This window comes from Syngnathoides biaculeatus, chromosome 2 (genome assembly GCF_019802595.1).
Source record: "Syngnathoides biaculeatus isolate LvHL_M chromosome 2, ASM1980259v1, whole genome shotgun sequence".
Taxonomy (NCBI): Eukaryota; Metazoa; Chordata; class Actinopteri; order Syngnathiformes; family Syngnathidae; genus Syngnathoides; species Syngnathoides biaculeatus.
This window is the reverse complement of record NC_084641.1, coordinates 39,782,329-39,796,250: the sequence shown is the minus strand read 5'-3', so window position 1 is coordinate 39,796,250 and position 13,922 is coordinate 39,782,329.

Genomic DNA, 13,922 nt, shown 5'->3' with positions numbered 1-13,922 from the left:
GATTCCAGTCTAACTTCGTCTGTCAGCCTATCCATTGCTACTGCAAACAGGAGGAGGCTCAGCGCGGATCTTAAATTCTTCTAAAAACGTAAATTCTTCTGACACACCTACGGCGCATCATACTGCTGTTCTGCTGCCCTCATACATGTCCTGTACTATTCTAACATATTTCTCCACCACATTGGACTTGTGCATGCAGGACCACAGTTCCTCTCTTGGTACTCTGTCATAGGCTTTCTCTAGGTCTACAAAAACACAATGTAGCTCCTTCTGACCTTCTCTGTACTTTTCCACTAGCATCCTCAAGGCAAATAATGCATCTGTGGTACTCTTTCTAGGCATGAAAAATTACTGTTGCTCGCAGATACTTACTTCTGTCTTGAGTCTAGCCTGCACTAATCTTTCCCATAACTTCATTGTGTGGCTCATCAACTTTATTCCTCTATAATTCCCACAGCTCTGAACATCGCCTTTGTTCTTAAAAATGGGAACTAGAACACTTTTCCTCCATTCTTCAGGCATCTTTTCGCCCGCTAGTATTCTGTTGAATAAGATGGTCAAAAACGCCACAGCCATTTCTCCAAATTGCTTCCGTACCTCCACCGGTATGTCATCAGGACCAACTGTCTTTCCATTTTTCATCCCTTCTAGTGCCTTTCTGACTTCCCCTTTACTAATCATTGCCACTTCCTGGTCCTTCACACTTGCCTCTTCAACTCTTTCTTCTCTATCATTTTCTTCATTCATCAACTTCTCAAAGTATTCTTTCCATCTATTTAGCACACTACTGACACCAGTCAACACATTTCCATCTCTATCCTTAATCACCCTTACCTGCTGCACATCCTTCCCATCTCTATCCCTCTGTCTGGCCAACCTGTAGAGATCCTTTTCTTATTCTTTCGTGTACATGTCTTCATACGCCTCTTGTTTAGCCTTTGCCACCTCTACTTTTGCCCTACGTCACATCTCGATGTACTCCTTTCGCCTCTCCTCAGTCCTCTCAGTATCCCACTCCTTCTTCGCTAATCTCTTTCCTTGTATGACTCCCTGTATTTCGGGGTTCCACCACCAAGTTTCCTTCTCCCCTTTCCTACCAAAAGACACACCAAGTACTCTCCTCCCTGTCTCTCTGATTACCTTGGCTGTTGTTGTCCAGTCTTTCGGGAGCTTCTGCTGTCCATCGAGAGCCTGTCTTACCTCTTTCCGAAAGGCCGCACAACATTCTTCCTTTCTCAGCTTCCACCACATGGTTCTCTGCTCTACCTTTGTCTTCTTAATCTTCCTACCCACCACCAGAGTCATCCTACACACTACCATCCTATGCTGTCGAGTTACACTCTCCCCTACCACTACTTTACGGTCAGTAACCTCCTTCAGATTACATCGTCTGCACAAAATCTAATCCACCTGCGTGCTTCTACCTCCGCTCTTGTAGGTCACTATATGTTCCTCCCTCTTCTGGAAATAAGTGTTCACTACAGCCATCTCCATCCTTTTTGCAAAGTCCACCACCATCTGTCCCTCAAAGTTCCTTTCCTGGATGCCGTGCTTACCCATCACTTCTTCATCAGCCCTGTTTCCTTTACCAATATTTCCATTACAATCTGCACCAATCACAACTCTCTCGCTGTCTGGGATGCTCGGAACTACTTCATCTAGTTCCTTCCAGAATTTCTCTTTCAACTCTAGGTCACATCCTACCTGTGGGGCATAGCCACTAACCACTTTATACATAACACCCTTAATTTCAAATTTTAGTCTCATCACTCGATCTGATACTCTTTTCACCTCCAAGACATTCTTAGCCAGCTCTTCCTTTAAAATAACCCCTACTCCATTTCTCTTCCCATCTACTCCGTGGTAGAATAATTTAAACCCTGCTCCTAAACTTCTAGCCTTACTACCTTTCCACCTGCTCTCTTGGATGCACAGAATATCAACCTTTCTCCTAATCATCATGTCAACCAACTCCTGAGCTTTTCCTGTCATAGTCCCAACATTCAAAGTCCCTACACTCAGTTGTAGGCTCTGTGCATTCCTCTTTTTCTTCTGACGATTGATCCGGTTTCCTCCTCTTCTTTGTCTAAGACCCACAGTAGCTGAATTTCCACCGACGCCCTACAGGTTAGCAGTGCCGGGGGCGGGCGTTGTTAACCCGGGCCACGACCGATCCGGTATGGGATTCTTTAGATCAGACATGTCCAAAGTCCGGCCCCCGGGCCAATTGCGGCCCGTGGACAAATTTTTACCGGCCCGCGGCCTCTATCATGAAATCAATAATATGTGGCCCGCCAGCACTGTTGACCACAGTATAAAATACATGTGTACAAAAAGCTATTTTTCATATTTTTCATTTCACCAGAAGATGGCAGTAGCCCTGTGGCCGCACTCTGGCCGCCGTGACCCTTGACCTTGCGTGATCGTTTCAGCCCAGCCCATTTCTAACATGGCGTCTGTAAACAAAAAAAGGAAAGTTGACCGCGAGGGCCGCCGCTTCCAGGACAAGTGGAAATTTGAGTATTTTTTCACTGAAATACGAAACAACTGTGTCTGCCTAATTTGCCAAGAGACTGTGGCTGTTTTCAAGGAATTCAACATCAAGAGGCACTACCAGACGAAACATGCTAGCTACGACAAGCTAACTGGGAACAAACGCGGTGAAAAAGTGAAGCAACTGGAAGCTGTTTTAACGGCACAGCAAAGCTTTTTCACAAGAGTCCGTGAGTCAAATGAAAATGCCACAAAGGCAAGCTACGAAGTGGCAACGCTGATTGCAAAGCACTGCAAACCTTTCACTGAGGGTGAATTTATTAAAGACTGTGTAATGAAAATGGTTGAGAAAATTTGTCCCGCGAAGAAGCAAGAGTTTGCCAATATTTGCCTGGCTCGTAATACTGTGGTACGGAGAATTGAAGACGTTTCATTAGATATTAAGAGACAGTTAGAGGCAAAAGGAACTGAGTTTGACTTTTTCTCGTTAGCGTGCGATGAAAGCACGGATGCGTCCGACACCGCTCAGTTACTGATCTTTTTAAGAGGAGTGGACAATGACATGAACGTGAGTGAAGAGCTTCTGGACCTCCAGAGTCTGAAGGGCCAAACAAGAGGAACGGATTTATTTGTTTCTGTTTGTTCCACCGTAGATGACATGAAACTACAGTGGAATAAAGTCACCGGGATTATTACGGACGGCGCACCTGCCATGGCTGGCGAGCGGAGTGGATTATCAAGCCTTGTCTGTAACAAAGTCAGCGAAGAAGGAGGCAGCGCTATTAAACTCAACTGTATTATTCATCAAGAAGTTCTCTGTGCCAAATATATGAAATATGATAATGTTATGAAACCGGTGATAAAGACTATTAATTATATTCGCTCCAAAGCGCTGTGCCACCGCCAGTTTCAACAGTTTCTTCTCGACATCCAGGCTGAATACGGAGATGTTTTGTATCACACCGACGTAAGGTGGCTCAGTCGGGGGTCTGCGCTGCAGCGCTTCTTCTCTCTCAGGGAGGAAATTGGACAATTCTTGACTAAAAAGGGACAACCCATGCCACAATTAAATGATCCTGTTTGGCTGGCTGATTTGGGATTTTTAGTTGACATAACGCGACATCTGAATGCGCTGAACACAAGCCTTCAAGGGCAAAATGCAGTGGTAAGCCAACTGTATTCACACATCAAAGCCTTTCGGACCAAGCTGCTACTTTTCCAAAGACACCTGTCACAGGCGCAGCCCAATACCGCACATTTCCCGTCGCTGCAGGAAATTGTGACCACTTTCCCACAGATCAATATCAGTGCGCAAATGACAAAGTATGCAGCAGACATCTCATCTCTGGTTGAGGAGTTTCAGCAGCGCTTTCGGGACTTTGCAGCTATTGAAAAGGAGATCACGCTTTTTTCCTCTCCTTTCTCCGTGGACCCTGATGACGCTCCAGACCACCTGCAACTGGAGCTCATTGAGCTGCAGTGTGACGCCGAGCATCGCAGTCGGCACCAACAACTCCCTCTTGTCAACTTCTACCGCCAGCTGGATGAAGGCAGGTTCCAAGCAATTCGGACATTTGCTAAGAAAATGCTGAGCTTGTTTGGCTCCACATACATGTGCGAGAAGACATTCTCCGTTATGAACATTAACAAGAGCCGCATGAGGACGAGACTGAGTGACTCTCACCTGCGTGACGTCTTGCGCATCAAAACCACTGGTCTTGAGGCAGACATGGACTACATCTGCAGTCAAGATCCCAGTATCACCCTTCACATTAGTGCAGGCAAGACCTTTGTTAAGTCCTCTGAGTTGAATAAATTCTTAAATCTCAGTTAATTAATTTTTTTGTGATGGTCAAAATCACAGTTTGAATATGCAGTGATCATTGTTTTGTTTTCAGCACTTTTCCTACAGTGAGCATATAATAGTGAATAATATGTAATGTTTCACATGAACTTAGATATCCTTTATAGTTTTCTTAATTTTTTGTGGTTTGTGATTTCGGTAAAAACCTAAATGTAAAAAAAAATGTAAAAGTAAAAGTATGCCATTTCTAATTAAATTAAAAAAAATCCCAAAAAGTTAATTTGTATTTAATGTTAATGGTTCAAAGAATGTCAGGCTAAATAGTCGGCCCCCACACATTTTCACCTTACCAAATCTGGCCCTCTTTGCAAAAAGTTTGGACACCCCTGCTTTAGATGAACGCTCATATTTGTTTGGCACAGTTTTTACGCCGGATGCCCTTCCTGACGCAACCCTCTGCATTTATCCGGGCTTGGGACCGGCCTACAGATTGCACTGGTTTGTGCCCCCATAGGGCTGCATGAAAATGGATGGCTATTATATTATATTATTATATTATATAACAAGCAAACAAAACACTACAAGGTTGAAAACTCTTTTTTTTTCTCAGGCTTTTTAGAATATATCCACGTTTTGATCATATTACTTGCACTGTATGTGGTTTTGTCTTTTTTAAATGTCGTCTTTGTCATTTTTATTGTTCTTATCCCGTTTTAAATGTTTTATCTCTTTGTTTTCAAATGCCTGTAATCATGTAAAGCACATTGAGTAACGTTGTGTATGAAATGCGCTATACAAATAAATTTGCTTTGCTTTACAATAAGAAAGTTTCTTCCAGCTTGTGCCTTTCGGGGTCGCCACAGCGTGTCATCTCAGATGAACGCACATATATGTTTGACACAATTTTTTTTTACACCAGATGCCCTTCCTGACGCAACCCTTCGCAGGGAGTAGAGGCCGCAGTGGGATACGAACCCACAATCCCTGGTTTACCAAACTAGTGCTCTAACCACTGAGCTACAGGGCCTTTGCTTTGCTTTACAATGATGCCTATGATAGAGGCTCCAGCAGGTCCAATATACAAGCCGTTTGATCTTAAAGATGTTGATTGTCTTGCTCTCTTGTCTCGTCTCTCTTCTGGTGGTAATGCATGGATGTCTAGTTTTGTGGAAACTTTACAGGGGTATACACTCTGCATGGGAGACTGGAGACAAGCAGCATCTAGATCATGCACTAGTATTAAACAACTAGAAATCGAGACAACTGCAGGTATGCTTAACTTTAACCAAATTGAGAACACACTGTGCGTCTGGCCGCAGCTATCAGAGAGAGGTTCCCCACTCCGGTTACAGCCGCACAAACTTCTTTCCCCTGTGTTAAATGACCACTTGAGCACTTGACTAAGTCTACTAAACTTTGGACTGAATCGACTTGACATCACCCTGGACAGTTTGGTTAGGAAGAGGCTATGTTCAGGACTGCGATCCTGGCAGGTCTCAGTGAACAAGTACAGACCACTCTTAAAGCTGACCCTGATCTACTGTTCGGAGATGAGCCTAGATTTAGACAACAGTTAGTGCATCACCTCAAAATTTATTTAAGACAACAACAGGGTAATAATGAAATTACTAAACTCCAAAAACAATTTCTTAAATTACAAGTAGCACAGGACATAAAGGTCCAAAACCACACCAGATGTAATTTTTACCCAGGCACAACCACCTAGACAGGCAGGTGGGTTCCGGGGTAATAGCCGGGGTGGATACGCAGGAAGGCGTGAAGGGGTCAGGGGAGAGTGCAACAACATCAATGTGATCAAGGATGTTTTGGTTGTGGTTCTCCCGATCACGAGATTAAAGACTGTCTTACAGCTCCTCCACCTCAAGGTCCAATACAAGGGCACGGTGGCTGGTCCAACAACTAAGAGGGCTAAGGCAGAGACAGAAATGGCAGCTTTGGCGGCCCACCTTGGCAGCAGGATGGACAGCGGCAGGTTGGACAGTACCACGAGGGGTGCCCGGGAAGCCAGGGGTTCGGTGATGCAGGTGCCATGATCCCCATCTCTGTTGCGGGGCGAAAAGCGAACACTCTCGTTGACACAGGGGCAACACACTCCTCACTCAACATCTCGCTCCCGGACACTTTATTGTCACAACACACTGTGTAATTGATGGGCTTCTCAGGGACTCAACAAGCCCTGCAATGGACTCAATCCCTACCGACAATCTTGGCTGAACAGACCTTCCACCATTCGTTTGTATATTTACCACAAACACCAGTGGCAGCTGACACCGTCTGCCACTCTGGACAATGGCTTATGACACCTGTGAGTGAACCAACTCCAACTGTGGACATTTATTGGGCCTGACTTGAACCAGAAGCACAGCTCAAACCTGGTCTCATACATTAATTTCTGTTGTGAAGCCCTGGTTAAACACTCTTAGGGCTTACCTGCTTCCACTAGATCCATACCATTGAGAACTTTGCATACATACAAGGTGATGCTTGGGACATTACATCCACACCTATATACGCAGCAAGAGAGGGTGTAGCTGCATCCTGCTCTCTTAAACCAGATCAAATAACATGGTTCACAATGCAGGAAGAGTCAGTACCCCACATTTCACTCGCTCTGTCTCCAGGACACGAGGCCCGGCAGCTGGGACCTATGGTGAAACAACTGACTCAAATGACTGACTGGGAGGACACACCACTCCCTAACGTACAGATCTCCAAATCTGCAGATGCATACTGCATCATTGTTCCTGATGCACCTCCGACAACTAATATGACCATATTAGAACACGAGGCCCTAATGAGAGAACACGGACGTGACTACGCTGACCATGACAACCATGAATTAGTTTGGTCCTCTGGATCCTTTGATGTTGGATCTTGTACTAAGACACCAGACGTTAAAATCATTGTTTTTCAAGGATATCATGTTTACAGACCTCAATATCCTTGGCCCGCAGCTGCTAACCGGGGGATGGAGGACACTCTCACTAGCCTGTGGAATTCTGGAGTCTTGGTAACATCCACCTCCTCGTGGTGTACACCACTCAGGCCAGTTTTAAAAGCAAATGGTAACACTTATCGTATGGGACATGATTTGAGAGCCGTTAATGATTTAACAGCCACACCATTGTTACCTCTACCAGACCCCCACAGAATGTTGTCTACCATCATACCTGATTTGAAATACTTCACGGCAACTGATTTGGCAAATGCATTCTTCTGTGTCCCACTCGCACCTGAGTGTAGACACTTGTTTGCATTCAAATATCAGGGACACAATTTGCAATACACCAGTTTGCCAGAAGGCTTCAAAAATTCACCGGGAATTTTTAATCAATGTTTGAAATCATTTCTGCAGGATCTAGAACTCCCAGACGGATGTAAACTCCTGATGTATGTTGATGATCTCCAGTTGGTAGCCCCAACAGCAGAGTCGTGTTTGTCTCTAACTAAACTGATGATCTCTCTGTCCAACCTCTAACTAACGGCAGGGTCCTGTTCACTGATGGTTGCTGTTACCGTGAGCCAAATGGCTCTTTTGCTGCGGCGGCTGCCTTAGTGGAGCAGCAGCATTCAGGTGAAATTTTAACTGTTTCCTCTTTCATACTAACATCTGCTCCCTCAGCCCAGGCAGTGGAAGATTACACAAAGACCTTCAGCGGTGGCTATCGTCAAGGTCCCTGGCCACTCCAAATCCACTTCAACCACAGCCCCCGGCAATAATGCTGTCGACTTGGCTGCCAAGCAGGCTGCAGGCTATGTCCCACAGATGCTTGTCCAATTATCTGACAAATCCTCTCCTGACCTGACTGAACCTCTGTCTCGGTGTAAATTGGTTAAAATACAGCACAATCCCTCTCCTGAACAAAAGAGTATGTGGCATGCTGGTGGATCCACCCGTGCCCCTGACGGTCTCTGGTTAGGCCCCCTATGGCCAGCCAGTGTTACCTGATGGACCTTTACTCCGTGATGTTGATATTGTGACCGGAACTCACTCTATGGCTCATATTGGCCCCAGAGCCATGCTAACCAAACTTCGCAAGTGGTGGCATCCTAAAATGTCTGACTTGTGTCACGCCCACTGTCGCGACTGTAATATTTGCCAGCTACACAATGTTCGCCCCACACTTAAACCTTTGCCAGGTTCATATGACCCACCCACCTAACCCGGTGTTTCACAGACATGATCACTCCTGTTCAAGGCAAGCGCTACCTTCTTGTTTTTGCTGACACCTTTTCCGGATGGCCTGAAGCCTACCCCTGCACTCGCAAAGACGCCATGTCGGTAATGAAAGCTTTGGCGAACCACTGGATTCCAATGCACGGTTTCCCCGCTTTCATCTGCTCGGACAACGGTACACATTTCACATCCACACACCTAGCTACTGTAGAGAAGTGGTTAACTCATAAGTTTGGTTGTGTTTATCACCTCGCCAGTCAAGGTTCAGTTGAACGTATGAATCGGATGTTGAAGGAAAACTGGCTAAAATATGTAGGTCTTCCGGCATGAATTGGGTTCAGGCTCTCCTCCTTGCTCTAATGTCTGTGAGACAAACTGTGTCTCGCTCTACTGGTTTCTCCCCTTACGAACTTCTTACAGGTCATCTGATGCCTGGCCCTTCCTCCTCATTCCAACTACTGGAGGAGGGCGTTGTGTCTCCCAAGTTTTCTCATCAACGGTTTTGGACACAACTGTATTATTTTGCTTCTAATTTCTTCTTACAGACCCAGGACTGTCTTCTATCACCACCTCCTGCACTTGATCTTCCCGAGTGTTCATCTGTCTACCTTAAACGACTCTCTCGTAAGTGGTCACAACCCGATGAACGCAAGGTGACTGCTCGTACCTCGAAAGCCATCCGCTTGGAAGGAAAAGGAACTAAGTGGTTTCATTATTCTATGCTTTGCCCTGCTACAGACTCATAATTGCACTTTTATTTTATTGTTTGTTGTTTTATGGTTAACCATGATTCATACAGATGGTCCGATTGCTTTTCGGACCAAGAGAGGGAGAGTAGGAATTCATGGCATTCTTATTATTGGTGTTATTGTTGTTCTTGGTATTTTGATCTAGGAAATCACTCAAAAATACCCCCCCATCAGTGCCAGCTGTTAGCGTAGCCCACCCGGAAAATATTTATCACAGAGAAGAGTCATATTATAAACAAAGCCCTTTCTGTTAATGAGTGGTTTAGGGTTTTGAAAGGCATTGCCGCAGTAAACAATAGTGGTTACTTATGGCAGAACAAGCGGCTAATAAAAGCCCGAGTGACTGTGTTGTACGCATGGGACCTAGACCTTTGTTATGTGTTGTTTCTTCTTCAGTCAACTCAACCTGTGTTCCAGATCTTGTGAAAAAATTATGTGCCGACTAAAAATGAATGCAAAATTTGGGATACTGCCCACCCGGTAACACCAGGGCAAAAGAACAAACCTGTGTTTAATTATGCTGTGGCATGCCACAACTTCACCTGTATTTTCCTTAAAGGTAATGGTGCCCCAATTGGCAATATCTCTGATAATCAGTGTGCAGAGACCCAGAAAACACTTTTCTTCCAACCTTTCAGCTGTGCTGATGTGTGGTGGTGGTGCGGAGGGGACCGTATCTTCGACCGCCTCCCACGCAACAGTACGGGCAGATGTGCATTAGTATCTTTACTTTTGCCTATTTCCATTGTTCCTGTCACCCTAGATGATCTGCCGGTTGCTCCTGAACACGTCAAGGAAGCTCTTAGCCTATTTCACCGTTCACGTATGTCTAAATCTACCTGGCTCAGTGCTGACAACCCCACCTACATTGACGCTATTGGCGTGCTGTCCCAGATGAGTATAAACTGGCTGATCAGGTAGTTGCTGATTTTGAAAATATACCTGTAATTTCCACTCATTTCCCCGTTACTCCTAACGAAAATGTCGACCGTATCAATTACATACATTATAATGTGCAACGTTTGGGCAATTTCACCCTTGAAGGACTTGAAGCTATACATGAGCAACTTTGGGCTACATCTATTATGGCTTTCCAAAATAGAATCGCATTAGATGGGGCAGCCACTTTTACCACGGACCCATATAAATAAAAACCTTGCATTACTGGTCAGCTCTTGTATTGTTCTTGGGTTATCCTGCCAGAAGACACACGTCTTGTGTGCAGCAGATACCTAGATAAGACCCGGACGTCTGTATTGCACAATCCTTTGTAATAAATCCATTTACTTGCCTAATCATTGGTCGTATCTTCCTCGATTCGTGAACACGTGTAGGGTCCAAACTCGCAAATCCCTACAGAGCCTACAAGGCGAGGTGGCCCAAGTTGGAAGAACAACACGAATTAATTAACAAAGAACAAACAATCGGCATGAAAAAAACCCAACAAAGCAACTTCATTTGCTGGACATAGCCGTGAACAAAATAAAGGTAATGTTGGGAGCAATGGATGACAAATCGCGAATGCAGTGTTATTAAGAGGCACCCCCGGGACGAGTTACACCACAATTTCTGAAAGGATTGTGGATGCTTGGGATAATGTGTCTGCTTCCACTTGAGGAAGTAGGAAAATGAGGTTTGCCAAGTCGAAGAGACCAAGCTGAATTTCCATGAAAACAAGATGAGGTGGGCCAAATTGGAAGAACAACACGAGCTATGATTAACAAAGAACAAACAATTGCCATGAAAGTAAAACATTAAAGCAACGTCATTCACTGGACATTGACGTGAACAGGGTAAGCAAAGTGAAGTTGCAAGCGGCGTGGGACATACCATATACGCAGTGAGTTCGGTTGTACTTTAACATATTTAATAATGTAGCTATACTATATAGCGATACTAGCTTAAGGCATACGGTAGCATGCGTGCACGCTATTCATAAAGGCACCCATAGGAAAACTTGAGTTCGGTTGTATTTTAATTAAGCATTTAACAGTGTAATCAGTGAACTTGGTGGTACTTTATTGAAGAATTTAAAAAGCGTGCATACACGCTACCGTATGGTTTCGGCTAGTATCTCTAATACAGCTATACTGTATAGCTACATAGTTAAATACTTAAATAAAGTACAACTGAACTCACGATTTACACTGTTAAATATGTCAGTACCACTGAATTCTTGTTTCCATTCCGATACCTTTTTAAATAGCGTGCATAGATGCTCCCATATGCTTTAAGCTAATGTTGCTATATAGTTATATCCTTTGCAACACTAAACGTGTATGTAAATAACGTTTGAAGTGCATGTTTTGTATCAATTATTTCTTCGCTCATCATTTTTTTTTGTCTGCTGATTGTGCTGTTCTGTTTGCTGTGGTGTAAAGATTGTGGTTTGGTGTGAAACCGTGGGTAAAGGCAGTGTGTTGACTCATGACTTGCGTCCACCACTCATAGTGGGGGGGATAAAAAGTGTAGGCTTGTTCTTCTGCTTACAAACATAAAGGTGCAATTGTGCCTCACTGTCTCGCGAGCGCCACCTTGCCTGCACCTAATAATAGGTGCGCCTTGTACATGTGTTAAATACTGGAATTGCACCCGCATTCCCAGATGCGCCTTATAGCTGTGAAAGTACGGTACATAATGGAACAATTTACAAAACAGTTACTACATGCATAAAAGTGAAGCAAGACAATCCACCTATGGTACTGGACAACAAGATCATTTCAGTTGTTTCCAGTGCAAAGTACAATTTATAAATATCTGTAAGAAAGGCCGAAGTCACATTTCTGCATTATAGGCAATATTTGACTCTTTTCCAAAAACACTTTTGGGCTATTGAATTTTAATACATTTCATCAGTTGCATGATGCAATGGTGGTTCACAAAAAAGTGTGAAGAAAGTGCACACTCATTCACAAAACTACACACATACTTTTTGTCCATTCAACATTTTGTGCTTCAGACTTAAGCCTTCACATCTGTAATCTGTTGTCAAGTAAGGAAATTTGGGATTTTAGTTTTCCTATCTCCCGATGGAAATGAACACCTTTTTCCCCAAAAGAAAAACAATTCCTTACCTGGCTCCGTTTGGTTTAAAGCAGCTCGTATGTGCTTTTCGGCAACGTTTAGGATGAATTCGAAGTCCATAGCTGTCACAAACACGAGGACTTACTGAACAATGCTCTTAAAAGGTCCCTTTCAAGGCGTCCCACTGATGCCCAGTGATGTCATGCAGGCCTGTCATCAGGCAAAAGGTGAACAAGCCAAAGTTCAAGTGCGAGTGGGTGACACCATGGAAAAAAACAAGCAAACCTCCACACACCTTAACAGCATCTTAAGGATTGTAATTAAAAATGTTTCTCTCAGCCTGCCACAGAGAGATTTCCAGTGTGTTTGATGAATAATAATACAAATATCTATTATACAGGGGCAAATAGTGGTGGTGACCAGACTGATCTGAATGGAAGAGGAGGATCCGAGAGTACGGGCATGTTTCCCAGGTTCTCATCACCACGTCAGTGAAAACACCTCCTTGTGGCGCCATTGATGGCTTGCTGCTTTTTAAGTGCTCTTGGAAAAATAACACTCAGCACTCTCTCCTACTCAGACAGAAACTTGACACACAAACGTATACACACAACCTGGAAAATCATAGGATCTTCTCGTTATCATATACTGTAAATACACTGGAAAAAACACCCATCTATCCATTTTCTGTACCGCTTATCCTCACTACGGCTACAAGGATGCTGGAGCCGAACCCAACAATGTTCAGGCGAGAGGTCGGGTACACCTTCAAATGGTCACCCGCCAATCAGAGGGCAGATAGAAAAAATTAACAATTCGCACTCACATTCACACCTCTGGGCAATTTAGACTCTGCAGTCATCCTATCATGCATGTTTTGGGGATGTGGCAAGACACTGGAGTGACTGGAGAAAACCCACACAGGCATGGGGAGAACAAGCAAACACAACAAGGCTAGGCCACGATTTAAGAGAACTGTGAGGCAGAAGTGCTCACTAGTCCCACCCCCACTACTCACGAGAAAAAAAAAAAACTTGGAGACTGTGAGGCAGAAGTGCTCACTAGTCCCACCCACAGTACTCACGAGAAAAAAAAAACTTGGAGTGAATTACTGTATATCTTTTTAAAAAAAAAAAAAAAAAAAAGCTTCAACTTCTCCAGCAAGGAAAATTTGTGTCGAAAAAAAAAAAAACAATTTCTGTTGTTCATTATAATCTTCAAAAGTGTGATTTTGGTCTTCATTGACCTGGACTCTGCAAGTGTGCTTGTGTCTGCGTGTGCGTGTGTGTGTTTGTGTCTCCATGATGTTCAGAGTGAGTATTGCAAGGCAAAATCAGAGTTGGACTGTTTGGACAAAGACACCACTAATGAGCTTGCTGACACGGACACAAGCTGACACTGATGCGAGTATGCAAACTCTTTGCAAGACTTGAAAAAAAAAGTTCTTTGAGGAGCAGTTTTCCTCAACATTTATTTAATTTGAGGGGCAACATTCTGATTTTTAGGAACATGTTTTTGCTGCTTACTCGCACCGGGACCGAAGCAAATACTTTCCATTGATCCATTCTCTGAGCTGTTTATCTTCACAAGGGTCACAGGACTACTGGAGCCAACCCAGCTGTCACTGGGCAGGAGGCAGGGTACACCCTGAGCC